Source organism: Triturus cristatus, chromosome 11 (genome assembly GCF_964204655.1).
Source record: "Triturus cristatus chromosome 11, aTriCri1.1, whole genome shotgun sequence".
In the NCBI taxonomy this organism is placed as follows: Eukaryota; Metazoa; Chordata; class Amphibia; order Caudata; family Salamandridae; genus Triturus; species Triturus cristatus.
In genome coordinates this window covers 692,208,306-692,220,542 of record NC_140594.1, presented here as the reverse complement: position 1 = coordinate 692,220,542, position 12,237 = coordinate 692,208,306, and positions in this window count along the sequence as shown.

The window sequence follows — 12,237 nt, the reverse complement described above, 5'->3', positions numbered from 1 at the left end:
GTGGACCTCCTGGTCACTAACTGACGTTAGCTCCTTGTAGGCCCAGCGATTCTAGAGGCCCTAGGCCTTTTCCCTTTTCTGTTCGTGGTACTTATACCACTATTTTAGTATATGGTTCGAGTGGCCACCAGGGCCTATCCATATAAAGTGCAACTTCTGTGTATTCTGTGATAATCTTGTTTGACGATTTGTGCTCCTGTGCTCATAAAGAGACTAGGGGTTACTTTGAGAAATAAATACATATATATTTTGAATATATATCTGTGTGGTGTCCTTTCATTGGTATAAAAGGGGGTTATATTTGGTAAAACAGCTGGCTTAACACGCATCACGAGTTTAGCCTCAAAGACTGCTTAGCCTACGCTACCACTAGGGCAGCTAGTCCAAAAAGGTTGACCTACAACCACACCATAAGGGTTGCTTGGCATGGTACAAGGTGATCACTTTAACTAGTATGTAAAGGGGTTAACATCATACCTACGAGACACGAGCGACCTTTTAAGGATAGTACAGAACATGAATTGGGAACCAGCGTATAAATTGATTACGCTAGACGTAATCTCGTTATACACAAACATCAAGAACACAATAGGAATGGAGGCCTGTAAATATTTCCTTAAAGATCGCAACATCCAATATGCCAAACACAATGACATGATCATGCAAATGATAGAATTATGTTTGACGCAAAACGTCTTTTTGTTTGGGAATGACATCTACCAACAAAAAGACGGAACAGCGATGGGATTTTCATTCAGCCCGAGCTACGCTTGTCTAACAATGGGCTGGTGGTAGCAGAAGATCGCCTGGAATTCGAATAATGACCAGTATGTTGAAAAGATTATATCATGGCAACGATATATAGATGATCTTTTGATCATCTGGGATGGCTCTACAGAAGACTTTGAGGCGTACTTCAATATTCTAAACAACACAAATACAAACATGCATTTCACATATGAAATTAGTGATGAACGTGTGGTCTTTTTAGACACTGAAATCTATGTCGTGGAAAATAAGATACACACGACTCTGCATAGGAAAATCACAGCAAGTAATACAACTTTACATGCAGAGAGCTTCCATCAAATCCCTCTTATTGAAAATATACCATATGGAGAACTCTTACGCATTCGACGCATATGCTCGGAGGAAAAAGAGTGGATCAAACACAGCCAAAGATCATTGTCAAGATTTAAAAAAAGAAAGTATAACAACAGAATACTTCAGAAGTGTTTGGAAAAAACAGAAAAACAGACAAGTTTGGAATCGATAAAACCTAAAAAAAAGTCCCCAAAATACAGCCAAACTTGGAAGACACACAGATAAGATTAATTACAACCTTCTCAACAGAATCCAAGGAGATCGGAAATATAATTCGAAAAAATTGGAAAATTCTATGTCTAGACAAAACTGTAGCAGAAATTGTGGGAAAACATCCACTTATCACATACAGGAGAGCAAAGAACTTAAAAGATGATCTGGTACATAGTCACTTCCAAGTACCAAACAAGATCCCAAGAACATGGCTGAGTACAAAAGGGTTTTTTAAGTGCGGGACATGTAAAGTATGTGCAATAGCCCAGGACATGAAAGACATAAAATGGCAAATCTAAAAAAATGGAGAATAAACCAATTGATAAACTGCAAGAGCCAATTTGTCATATATGTTATTGAGTGCCCCTGTAAACTCAAGTACGTTGGGAGCACCGTGTGTGAACTCAAGAAACGAATTCTGGAACACACACGAGCAACAACAAATAAGGATCGGAGTTATGCAGTAGCAGAACACATGGAAAGATACCATGAAAGCAATTGGAGAAAAATGAAGTTCTATGCAGTAGAAATGGTTCCACGCCATGTGAAAGGTGGTAACCATGAAAAAACATTAAGGCAAAAGGAATCACGACAGATTTTGGCCTTTAGGACTCTGGCCCCCTATGGGCTTAACAAGGACGAAGAATTGTATTCACACTTGTGAACAAAGTTAACAGGTTCCCTATTGAGGCTTAGGGTACAAGCTAGTGACTTCGAGATTGGTTCTTCTGTCAAATTTATCTCCTTTCCTTCCCTCTTTCGGTTCTTCTCTCTTTCTGTTCTCCCCTATTTTCACCCCTCTAATCTTGGGTTTGTTTCTTTAATTCTATTTGCTCCAAAATCCTTTATACATCTATCTCAATCACCTTCTTTTCTTACTCTTTTTTTCTTCCATGTTTTTTGTTTGTCTTTTGATTTTTATTTTTACTTTTACTTTTACTTTTCCTTTGAACAACATGATGGCATAGTATACAATAATCTGTTGGATAAATGCAAAAATGTCACTTAATGGACTATAGGAAGCTAATAGGGTATTATCATTGTAGTTACAATAGATATTCATTGGTTATAAAATAGAATATGACCTATTATTGGTAAATTATTGAAACATAAAATTATGGCCCACTGGAGGGTATGATATGATAAAACATAGCATATAAACGGGGGTATATCCAAGGCACACCAAAAAATAAGGGTATCAACCATTAAAGGTGTAATTAAGGGCCCACTAGAGGGCGGAACCCCTGTGTGCAAAACATTCAAACGGAAATGGAATATTCCTGTCGGGATAGGAAAAATGAATTTGGTTGTAATATACACAGAAAAAATAATGAAGTGATTCACTATTGTTAACGAGTTAATTGCAATTACATGGATTGAATTTGAATTGTACTGTATTTTAATTTTGAAATCACATCATGTTTGTTTAGATTATAAGTTTCACTGTTTGAAAAAATACATCAAAAAAGTGCACTACAGAATGCTAGGCGCCAAGACACCAGGAAGTGATGTAATGTAAATTTGTTTTTAAATAATGGCGTCGACATTGGCTCTGGTTACCCGTGAAAAAAGTCTGAGGAGGGACTGAAACGCGTAGGGTTTGTTGTCGGCAACATTGCTGTAAAATAAATGAGAACAATTTAATTGCAAAACCTGTGAGTGCGTGTGGAATATTTCCGAAAGGAATACTGCTGCAATATATATATTTATATACACATATATTCATAGACCTAAAAATTAATAGCTTTTTGCACTTTCTATAATCCCACAAATAAATCAGCCTAGATGATGTCACTGGCCTGGATTAGTAAAATAAGGGATAACTTCACTCAACAGGTTACTACAAAATTGTTTTCCTTTTAATATAAAAAAAAACACACAAAAAACTAAAAACTATGCTGTTTTAACATGTTAAAAATGCTGGTGTTTGATTTCTCACAGTTAGGTTAAATCAATGCAAACAAAGAGTCAGAATGTATTTTTTTCTAATTTGTTTTTATCCATACTGGTCAACTCCCATCAGAAGAAGGAGATACAGAAGGCCATTGCCAAGAAGGTGCAGACCCTGGGGGTCTACAAGAGGCGCATTATCCACTGCCGAAATCGATGGGGGGACCTATGATGCTGGACCAAGAAGTTAGCAGAAGTCCAGCTCAACCAGTACTCCCAAAATTCAAAGCATATGCGCCACACCCTGACTCCCCTAATGGCCTGTATACTTGTGGTTGCCTATCCCCAGCTTGATAGACAGTTGAGAGCAAGAGAGCAGCATGAAGGGGGTACATTTTTTTGTCGTTTTTCATCTTAAATACCTTTTTTGTTACAGCAGAAAATGTTGGCTTTAACATAAAGTTTGGCACATAACAAACCCACAAGAAGACTTCTTGGAGGTGTAGGTTCTGCTCTAATGATACTGTGGATGTTCCATACATCACATTTGTGAGGTAGTTTTATAAACAAACAATAGTAAACATGTGAGAAAAAATTAATAGAAACATAAGATTACATGGCTACATTTTTGATAAAACAAATTTTACAATTATGTTTTTAATTAAACATACAATTTAATCTAGGTTAAAAATATTCAATTGCATGATGTCTTACTCATTCACAAATGTGCATGTAAGCCAGTCTGCTTATTGCAAAAGTATTTTGATAGGCATACATTTTTTGGAAAAAACAGGAATGTGAAGAAATTGTTGACAGAGTAACACATACCCAAATACATGAATTTGATGTCCTTTTTTTATGTCCTGATGATAAATCAATAGTGAACAAAATATAGATTACTTAAAGTGACTTTTGCAGATGGAATGTTCTGTTGCATATATTTTGAAGTACCTCATCTTCAAAACTCTTCTTCAAAACATTTAAAAAAGACTTAAGTTACTTAAAGTAAGTTTTACCATTATGAAATGCCCAAAGAAAAGACATAGACTTTTTTATGCAAATGTTGATAAAACATTACAGTAAATATTAATACACATTGATTACATTTTTATTTGTAACAATAAAAAAATCTGCTTTTTCTGCCTTGTACACACAATGCACAAAGGAATTATAGATCTATATACATTTTTGTGACATATGCTTACTATTCAAAACAACAAATCAGAACCATTCAGAGATGTAAAACATTTTCTGGAGAACATTGAAAATGGTTAGGAAAAATGATAGAAAAATAAGATAATAGCACTAATGGAAAATGGCATAACGGTGGCAAAATGGTTTCTGAAGACATTCCCTGCATGCAGGAGATAAAGATAAAATAAACTAAGTTTAAAAGCCTTGAAGTAGGTGAACTGTAACTATTTTGAAAAAGTTTTTTCTAAAAAAACATCATGACCAGTTATGTGTACACAGATACAATAAAACTATTCTATATGTCTTTACAGCATCATCAAGAGCAGGCAAAGGAGACATTGGCAAAGAAGGCAGAGAAGCAGCTAGCTACTGGGTTTCAGGTGGTGAAGCATCTGAGACCAATGGACACAGTGGCATGGAGGGTGAGGGGACTAGAACAGAGGCCAACACCTCGTCATCTTCAGAGGCCTCCACAAGTGACCAGTACTTAGTGGTGGTGGACCCTACTGCAACTGTACCAACACCATCGTCATCTATCATCCACTCTTCATCTTGCTCCCCCCCAGTTGGCACCTCACGCCCTACACCTGTCACCCCAGCTGCGCTGAGTGAGGAGGCTATTGACCTCTTAGGCAGCAACTCTGTAGGCCAGACTACAATAGTGAATGGCAACCAGAGCCTTAGCTGTCAAATCAAATGAACGGTTGCATTTCCTGATGTCATTCATTGTTCAATATCTGGCATGCAGAGATTGCTTGCCAAAATAGCATCCTCCTCAATCACTCCAGCATCCAACCAGCTCAACCTTCTGCCCCAACTCTGGCCCCTTTCTTGACCCCAATCCAAACTTGCACCCCAATCACAAACAAGCACACTTATTTCTATGAAGGGACACACTACAACAGACACAAGTAGAACAATCTCACACATAAACACAAACACACAAACAACATACACACAACTATTGAAACTACACCAACAGGCACCACAATCGCAAAACCCACCACCACCACACCCACAGCCACTAGCATACTCACAGGCACCACAACCACCACTACAGGCACCATGACTACACCAACCACCACAACAACACACTCATCAAAACCAACAAACTCACACAATAGCACCCCTACATACAAAACACCAACCAAAAGCAGATGTGCACTCTCCAGAATATCAAACACCAGCCAAAAAATACAGATCCAAACATACACAACAAAAACCAGACCCACATACAACTGCCAAACAAACAGACACAACCACATTGCACACTCCAGATCCGTCTACCTTCAAAACCCAATCATCTGTCACCCCTCCTACCCTTATTCCTCCTTACAAATCACCTCTTACCTGTCCTTAACCCCTACCAAACCTAAACCCACCCCTACCAAAAACAATCCTTGAGGTGCATGATCTGTGCTCAAAAGATGCCCCTTCCTTAGGAGGTTATCCTTTGGAATCTGTTTAGAAGTTATGGGCAACAAAGCCACAGCCTTTTCTTTTGTGAAACCCTTCTGTTCTCCTTTTGTATTTTATTTGAGTAATACTTTGAGAACAGCAGCTTATTTATAAATACAAATATTTTCATTTTACACAGTTTATTCTAACATTATTATTCATTCACAATTCTTTGATTATTAAAAATGTTATTGATGTAAATGTTAGGGGTGGGCGGAATTTGCGAAATTAACTTTCGCAAATTATCGCGAAAATGTTTAAAATTATCGCAAACAAGCGGAAATATCGCGAAGATGCGGAAGTTTTTTTCCGGCATGTTCGCGAGATTTTCTGCATGGTTGCAGGTCGCCAACTTACCCAAGTGGTTGCTTGCGGGCGCGGCCATCTTGTTTTAAGTTGTCTCGCGGTGCATGATCGCGAGAAGAAAGACGTGATCGCGCGACGCATGACGTCACTGCGGGCGCGAACTGTCGCGAGACAGCGCAAATGGCTAAAAACAATACAACATCTCATGGAGAACGCGACCGGATCAAGAAAACTTGTCAGCGAACGCAGGGATTCAGGTAAGGCGATCGCGCACGCGCGAGAATGTATTATTTTACAGCGCGAGCAAGAAACAAATTATCGCCAAGCTGCGGAAACCAGAATTTTTGACATTTTCGCGCTCTCCGCGGAACGCGAAAATGTCAAATTATCACAATTTCCGCGAACGGAACGAAATTTTCGCCCAGGCCTAGTAAATGTAAAATACTTATTCTTACTTCAATTTACAACAGAAGATATAAAAGATTTTTTAAATGACATATTTGTGCAGTCCAGCTATTAGTGATAGAAAAATTGTAATGGACATTCAAATTTTAGTGCACGCATTCATCATGATAATCGACACTTACACCAAAAATACAATTGATTATTTTTTTCAAATTGTTAATAGAGGTGTGTATATGTTATTTAATAAGTGAAAAAAATAAAGACATGCATAACACCTTAAAGAAGATGCATGCACTAGACAGGGGGACATCTTATATACATATGTAATATGATTTAAGTTTAAAACTAACATTGATTTTACATTTATTTAAAAAAAAAAAACACATTTTACCTTGACTGGTCCAATTACTGAACTATATTAAATTATTCACAATTTGCGAAATGCATCTGTTTTTTTAATTTGATAGTTAACAAAAAATAATTAAATACACCTGTATGAACACATGAATTTTGATTAATTCCAATTTTTGTGCATGTGTCCATTATCATGAAGGCAGCTTGCACCAAATTAGATTTTTTTTATAAAAATTATTACAGGTGTGTTTCTTTACATTTCTTGGACAAAATTACACACATATGCATTGCACATTAGAAAAATATTTCTTGTAGGAGAGATTTAAAAATGCATAAGTCCAGAGCTAATGTGAACAAACTATTCACACATAAACAAGAAGATTACCTTTGATTTCGGCGATGACAGGTGTTGATTTGCTTCATGGTCAAGTAGCAACAGCAAAGGAAGGACTTGGTTGAGTAGGTTTATGATGGGAATGGAAGTGGAAAAAGAAGAAAAGGTAGGTTTCTACCTTACATTACTTTGAAACTACCCACTCCGATGTGGAGGTTCACCCGCCACAATTATGTCGGTGGGAAGGCACATCACGATTGGCCTGGCAGAAATATTGGCAGTACTCCCTCTGACAGCTGCTTTTGCCTGTGGTGCCATCAACGCAGGAGGAATATTCTTGCGGAGACTATGGCACTTGGTTGGACTATCCTCCATAGACCCGCCAGCATCTAAATTGAGCGGGCAGACCACCTTAGGTGGGTGGAGAAACCAACGGAAAAGTGACGGCAGGACCAGCTCTGCCAAGATCTAAATCAGGACCTTCGTCATTAAAACTGAAAAGCATGAATTATTGTAAAAGATGTGGGTAATGTTTCCAGCCCCCCTGAATAATTTTGAGGCAAGAACCAGTGATTCACTGCAAAGACTGTGGTCAGACATGTAGGAACTCAGTGCGTTGGGAGATACACCCATCCTATGAGGGTGATGCATAGTTGTCCATGCAAGACATGATATTGGTATGGGCCCATCAAAGGCACCAAGGTATGGCAAAGACAAAAGTTGGACATAGGGAGAAGCTATGGTTCCCAGAGCTGAACCAAACAGTTGAGCTAATCCTGGGGTACCAACCATGCCAATTTAACAGTGAAGCAGATCTTACAGCCCTGATTATTATCCAGGTACCCAGCAAATCCCCATCAACACATGGGGAGAGTTTCCGAGAAGGAAGACATACCGTAGTGGTCATGGACGCCCAATCAAGGTTCCCAGTTGTAGAAATAGTGGGATCCCCTGCATTAAAAGATATTAAACTCAAGTTGGAAAAATCTTTGTGACTTTTGGGGTACCAATAGAAATTAGGACAGACAATGGCCAACCATTCCAAGGGCACAACTTCTATAAGTGTGCAAATTAACTTTAAATGTATTGCTGCCGTATCACGCCATATTGACCTGAAGCCTATGAGAATGTAGAACGATTCATATCAGTGGTGTAACTAGACCTTTTGCTACCCAGGTCGATCGCAGAGTTTTCTGCTAAGGGATGACCTCTGGAGGTACGAGTGGGGGGGTGGCAACTGATGATGACACATGGTGGGGGTGGCGACAGACGACGAGCGGGGAGAGGCGACAGGCAAAGACTATGAAGAGCGAACTAACCATGCACTCACCGCCGCCCCTAAAAAGTGCCACCCGGGGCAGGCCAATAGCCCCTCCTCCCTCCCTAGCTAAGCCACTGTTCTATAGGGACACTCAACAAAGCTCTGCGCATAGCGGTAGACTAGGGAGAAGAGCTCAATGGACCATCTACAATTGTTTGCATACCTACCACAACAGCCATACTGCATGGTGCATTGCTCAGTGCTTACCAGCTTCCCTACCATTAGGAAGGAGAGTAAAGGATGTTTTTCCAGCAGCCCCACAGTGCACCCTAGAAATCAGGATATGTAAACCAGTCAAGATCAGGGAGCACAGAATACCACTAGAGCTACAAGAACCAGGAGAGCAGTGTCATGCAGGCTAAAGAAAGGAGACATAGTGTTGCTAATAGACTGACATCTGGGGTGGAAATTCTGCACTTCATTGGAAAAAGGCCATTGGACAGTAGTAACAACCAAAGGCACCATGTTAGCAGCACAAAAGTGGTCAGAGGTCATAACAAGGCCATCTCTTGGTTCAAAATGGTATCCAGGAGTCCAGATATAAGTTGTGAAGTCCATGGAGCACCCTGGGAAAGAGGGGGAATTGGAGGAGGAAGAAGGACCAGGAGAATTGGGGAGTCACCCTCTGCCAATGTTGAAACCCCATCATGAACTACAACTGCAGAAGGATTCCCCCAGTGTCAGTGGGCCACTATAGTGAGGAGAAACAGCTAATCCCACACAAGGGAATGTAACCCACCACAGCCGGAGATATAATCTCAAGCGTAGTCACCCATCCAGCCAGAGAATTAAGGACTTCCTCTTCTATGCCAGTCCAATATCAGAGGTATCACTTGGACTGGGGTAGTCAGAATCCAAAGTAGGGAGGAATGTAGTGAACGACTTGGCATATATGCCCGGGATGCTCAGGCATAGCCTGCACCCCCAAGCCAGGCACAGCCGAAGGTTTAAATAAAGCAAGTCCCGCAGCTCGGGCGGAGTGTACACAAGAGACTGAGAGTGAGAGTCCTTCTTGTGACTAATTCCAAGGAAGGTTGAGGCAGTTCAATGCGGCCTCATTACCGGATTGATGGCTCTATCTGCAAGGTGCATAGGAATAAATCCTAAAGAACCAGTGGCGGCTTCTCCGCTAAGGTGGAGGAGCGCCGCCACACTGTTCTTAGAGCAACGAAAAAGGGAAAAATAAAATGCTAATAGCGTTACCATTTTACTTTTTGTTACTGCAGCTGTGTCAGGGTGGGGCGGGATTGTGGCTCAGGAAGGAGGAGAGGTTTGTGCACACTTAAGTGCGCATGACTGCTTGGCTGGCAGTCTTGGCCCGGCCAAACAGTCATACGCAGTTTGTATATTCCCCACTAGCTGTAATGCACAGCCTGGAAAGGAATGTGCACAGGTTCCCTGTCCCCATCTGAGCGCCGATCCAAGGCACTCAGACCAATCACAATACTGCATTGCGGCATTGTGATTGGCTCAGGGGATATTGTGTGCCCAGGTGCTTCCTGGAGCTTCTTCTTCAGTAGAGTCAAGAAGAGAAGAGAAGCAGAGACGGAGGAGAGGCATAAGAAAAGGTAAGTGTCGTGCCTGCTGCTTCTCGCTCGGCAGCCTGAATAGTAGCGAGGTATAAAAGACCTTTCTCCTAACACCAGAATGCTTTGCGTTCTAGTGTTTCTAACAGAAAGCCACGTGACTCTCGTACTTCCGGGTTTCTGGCATCTCCCAATGGTGCTTACCTGATAGTCTGGGTTCCCTCAACGGCGCTTACCTGATCGTCCGGGTTGCTGCGGCGGTGATACTCACCCGGTGGCGGCGGTGATTTCCTTTGACTCCGTTCACAGCAGCTTTCCCTCACCTGGCCTTTCCAACAGCAACATTGTCTCCAGGCAACTCCGGTCACGACGGCAATTTCTATCGGGACTTCAACTCCGGTGGCAGTAACCCCTCACAAGCACCGGCTGCGGCATTGAGTTCCGGTATACTTTTATAATTATTCCTGGGCTGCAGTGGTGATTCCTTTTACCCCGGTGGCAGTGGCAGGAACCCCTCACAAGCCCTGGCGGTGAGTTATAGTTCCCATGTAGATCCCGGGTTGCGGCGGTGCCAAGAAGTAGCTTATGTAGTATTTCCTGAAACAAATCAAAATATAAACCAAAGAAAGTAAATTAGTTCTCCACAGGGCATTATGTTGAAATAAACAAGCTATACAGAGAGTTATACTTAGTCTGCAAAGCTCTCCTATTCCTTAACCCCTTTCTGTGAAGACCAGCTTCGTTGTTGTTGCCTTGAATTTAACCCCTGCAGAGAAAAGGGGACATCATTATATTTTTGGTACTAATAATCACTCCTGACCAATGAGAAGGAATATCTTAATTTTCTACGTTATTTCTTACCTGAAGACACTCCTGAAATCTACCCTCAAGACTGTGGTAGGTGTCTTGCTCTTCTTTACATACTTACTCTTTTCTTTCCTGTGTAGCTGGACACCAGCCTTCAAAGCACAGTACCACAGACTCTCTCTTTCTTTCCATAGAAGATACACTCACCAACCAGTTGAGTAAGGACCAGATTGATGAAGGCAAATCATAAGGTAGATTAGTAGTAACAGAAAACAACCTTTATTACACAGTCTTCTCCCCTGTCTGCCATTACTGATGTTCTCTTCTCAGAGTACTTACAAACCTTTGAGTTCTTTGCCTGAACTGAAAAAAGCTGCTCATCATTCCCCTTTATCTTCCATTCTTCCCCCAGTCTATCTCTGGCGCTTTGACCTAGTTGGGTGCGGGGAGCGACTGGTGGGGTGTAGGGAACTATCCGTCATATCGCTCCTGTGGAACTGTAAGTACCCTTGACAGTAAGTGGTTTTTAAAAATATATATTTTTCAAAGCCCCCATGCCCCCGCACAACGCCCTGCCACCCCCATTCCTATCAGCTGCCCCTGTAAATAATTTCATTGTATATTGGAAATTGATTACTAGTGTTTGCGGGCCATAGATAAGTAAAATGCTAGCAGTGCCATTATCTGGGTCTAAAGGTATGCACAAAGTCAGAAGGACTAGTTTCCCAATTGCTTGCTTGGCAACAACTTCAAATTCATGTAACATTAAACATCAGCCCTTACAGCACATTTTCTTACTGATGACGAGTCACCTGTTACAAATTCAAAACTAACATCACACACATTGAAATATGAGTACTGCCTTGGTGACAACCCCGAATCTTCTCACATACCCCCAAACCCTATCTACATAAAATTGTTCTCCTGATAAATTCTGGCCCGTCAAGCCTTCTGCACAAAAACGATCATTAATGGAGTTTTGGTTTTTCTGTGTGTGATGCAGAATGCAGCACACATAGAAAGAGCAAAAACAAGGAAAAATAAAAGTATTTCTCCTTGTTGCGCCAATCTAACCCTTGCTTTTGCATGACGTTAGTTTTTTACGCTGTCATAGATTCACACATCCTTGTAAATCTGAGGCATCAATGGGTGTTGCGTTGGAACGCCCACAGCAACACCCATTGCACGGGCCTTTCACACAGATACCTGCGTGAAAGGGTACCATATTTACAGTGCAGCATTGAGCCATGCAAAGTGACTTAACACTGCTTTGTAAATATTCTGCCACCGGAACATCCAAAAAACATGTTCCGGTGGCGCAATCC